This window comes from Trachypithecus francoisi, unplaced genomic scaffold, assembly GCF_009764315.1.
Source record: "Trachypithecus francoisi isolate TF-2019V2 unplaced genomic scaffold, Tfra_2.0 Contig01554, whole genome shotgun sequence".
In the NCBI taxonomy this organism is placed as follows: domain Eukaryota; kingdom Metazoa; phylum Chordata; class Mammalia; order Primates; family Cercopithecidae; genus Trachypithecus; species Trachypithecus francoisi.
This window is the reverse complement of record NW_022681439.1, coordinates 4,126,654-4,130,186: the sequence shown is the minus strand read 5'-3', so window position 1 is coordinate 4,130,186 and position 3,533 is coordinate 4,126,654. Positions and strand designations below refer to the sequence as shown.

At 46.7% G+C, this 3,533-nt stretch overlaps 1 pseudogene; it reads left to right on the top strand.

Annotated features, from left to right (window-relative positions):
• The first annotated feature begins 580 nt into the window (after positions 1-580).
• LOC117062783 lies at positions 581-1,812 on the top strand (annotated as a pseudogene).
• The last annotated feature ends 1,721 nt before the right edge of the window (positions 1,813-3,533 follow it).

Genomic DNA, 3,533 nt, shown 5'->3' with positions numbered 1-3,533 from the left:
CTGAGATCCGGCCACTACACTCCAGCCTGGGCGACAGAGCGAGACTCCGTCTCAAAAAATAAAATAAAATAAAATAAAGGAAGAAGAAAGAGGAATATGCAGTGCCCCATGGCCAGTTTCCTGCCAAGGGTGAAGGGAAGTGGGATTGTAACAAGAGAATTTTAAAACAATCATAAAAGCTACTAAGAGTCAGTCTATTATTTATTATCACCACGTTCCAGCAATTCTAGACAAGGTCAGTGATAACACATCCGGGAACTGGTGAGGGCAATCACTCCCATTGTCCTCCACCTTGGTGTGCCTGCGGGCCACAGCCTCCCACCTCTCTGATTCATGCATTCCCTAAAATGCTCTACGCCAGGGCCCAGCCCTCTTTGCCAAAATCATATTACTTTTCTCTCTGCTCTGGCTGCTGAATGCTCCCCACCCTAGCTCACTCAGATCACCTCTAGCTGGGAGCCCTCAACCCTCTTGGGCTCTTGATGTTCCTTTCATCTTTACTTCCTGACTGTGCCCACTCCCTGCTCTGTACCTGGCATGGAAACTGGGAAAGTTTCCAGAATCAAAATGGAGTCACTTGTGTTAAAAAACCTTAATAAGGCCGGACGTCAGGGCTCACGCCTGTAATCCCAGCACTTTGGGAGGCCAAGGCGGGTGGATCACCCGAGGTCAGGAGTTCAGGATCAGCCTGGCTTTCTGCCCATGGATGCCGCGGAAGAAGCATCCTTCAAGTCTCTTCTCCTTGCCCTCATCTCTAAGTCAGAGTCTCCTAAATAGCCCGAACAGCTGAGGAAGCTCTTCATCGGAAGGCTGAGCTTTGAAACAACCAGTGAGAGCCTGAGGAGCCATTCTGAGCAATGGGGAACGTTCCCGGGCTGTGTGGTCATGAGAGATCCAAACACCAAGCACTTCAGGGCCTTTGGTTCGTCACATAGGCCACGGTGGCAGAGGTGGACGCGCCATGAATGCAAGGCCACGCAAGGTGGACGGAAGAGCTGTGGAACCAAAGAGAGCTGTCTCAAGAGAAGATTCTCAAAGACCAGGTGCCCACTTAACTGTGAAAAAGATATTTGTTGGTGGCATTAAAGAAGACACTGAAGAACATCACATGAGAGATTATTTTGAACAGTCTGGAAAAATGGAAGTGACTGAAATCATGACTGACCGAGGCCGTGGCAAGACAAGGGGCTTTGCCTTTGACAGCTCTGGCGGCCGTGACTCCGTGGGTGAGACTGTCGTCCAGAAATGCCATCCTGTGAATGGCCACAGCTGTGAAGTTAGGAAAACCCTGTCAAAGCAAGAGATGGCGAGTGCTTCATCCAGCCAGAGGTCGAAGTGGTTCTGGAAACTTTGGTGGTGGTTGTGGAGGTGGTTTCTGTGGGACCTTGGTCGTGGAGGAAACCTCAGTGGTCGTGGCAGCTTTGGTGGCAGCCATCGTGGTGGCGGTGAATGTGGTGACAGTGGGGATGGCTATAAGGGATTTGGTCATGATAGAAGCCATTTTGGAGGTGGTGGAAGCTACCATGATTTTGGCAATTACAACAATCAGTCTTCAAATTTTGGACCCGTGAAAGGAGGAAATTGTGGAGACAGAAGCTCTGGCCCCTATGGCAGTGGAGGCCAATACTTTGCAAAACCACGAAACCAAGGTGGCCATGGCGGTTCCAGCAGCAGCCGTAGCTATGGCAGTGGCAGAAGATTTTAATTAGGAAACAAAGCTTAGCAGGAGAGGAGAGTCAGAGAAGTGACAGGGAAGCTACAGGTTACAACAGATTTGTGAACGCAGTCAAGCACGGTGGTGACAGGGCCTAGCTGCTACAAAGAAGACATGTTTTAGACAAACACTCATACGAATGGGCAAAAACTGGAGGACCGTATTTGTGACTAATTGTATAACAGATTAGTTTAGTTTCTGTTCTGTGAAAAGTGTAAAGCATTCCAACAAAGGGTTTTAATGTAGTTTTTTTTGCACCCATGCTGTTGATTGCTAAATGTAATAGTCTGATCGTGGTGCTGAATAAATGTCTTTTTTTTTTATGTGCTGTGTAAAGTTGGTCTACTCTGAAGCCATCTTGGTAAATTTCCCCAACAGTGTGAAGTTGGAATTCCTTCAGGGTGATGCCAGGTTCTATTTGGAATTTATAGACAACCTGCTTGGGTGGAGAAGCCATTGTCTTCGGAAACCTTGGTGTAGTTGAAATGATAGTTACTATTGTGACCTGAAGTTCACCATTAAAAGGGATTATCCAAGCAAAATCATGGAATTATTGGTTATAAAAGTGATTGTTGGCACATGCTATGCAATATATCTAAATTGAATAATGGTACCAGATAAAATTATAGATGGGAGTGAAGCTTGTGTATTATCCATTATCATGTGTAATCAATAAATGATTTAATTCTCTTGAATGAAAAAAAAAAAAAAAAGATCAGCCTGGCCAACATGGTGAAACCCCATCCACTAAAAATACAAAAAAAAAAAAAAATTAGCGGAGCATGGTGGCCCATGCTTGTCATCCCAGCTACTCAGGAGGCTGAGAAACTCACTGCAGGGATGGGAGAGGTGGACAGCACCTCTCCCAGGATTTTTTTCTTTAAGAGACAGAGCCTTGTTCTGTCACCCAGGCTGGAGTGCAGTGGCACCATCATGGCTCACTGCAGCCTCAATCCCCTGGGCTCAAGCAATCCTCCCATCTCAGCCTCCTGAGTAGCTAGGACTACAGGCGCACACGACCACGCCTGGTTAACTTTTTAATTTTTTGTAGAGATGTAGGTGTGGGGGTCTCACTATGTTGCCCAGGATGGTCTCAAACTCTTGGTCGCAAGCAATCCTTCTGCCTCCGCCTCGCGAAATGCTGTGTTTGGATTATTATTATTTTGGTAGAGAAGAGCTACCAGCTAGGCTTAGGGAACGCCTGCACCCCGGGACTTCATTCTGGGATTCCTGTCTTGAGTTGTGTAAATTTGGGGCAACAATGAGTAAACTATGAGGTGAGGGAGGTCGAACTTTAGAGGCTTCTGCCCTTGTCTACTGCTGCCTACTTCGTCCTTCACCAGAGCACCTGCCATCCCACTCTCAGCAAAGTTCATCTCAAAGAGGCTGAGACAAGCTGAATCCACAAAGGGAATCTCAATTGTAAGGATCAACAAACTGTTTCTGTGAAGGCCAGAGAGTAAATATTGTAGGCTTTGCAGGGCATGCGGGCCACATCACAACTACTCAACTCTACGATGCAGCGAAAGTAGCCATAGACAATATATGAGCAGAGCCGTGTTTCAATAAAACTTTATTTATACAAACAGACAGTTTTCAGATTTAGCCCACAGGGTGCAGTTTGCCGATTTCTACTCCAATGGGACATTTCAGCCACTGTGGCCCACCACAAAGCACCATACAGAGAAGTTTGTACCAAGACTCTGCCCTCGAGCCGCTTCTAATCTACACGTTTGTGGAAGATGAGTATGTATAGGACGGGGGAACATGTAATCATACTCTTTCATGTCATCACAGCTTTTCCATTCACTCCTAGAGG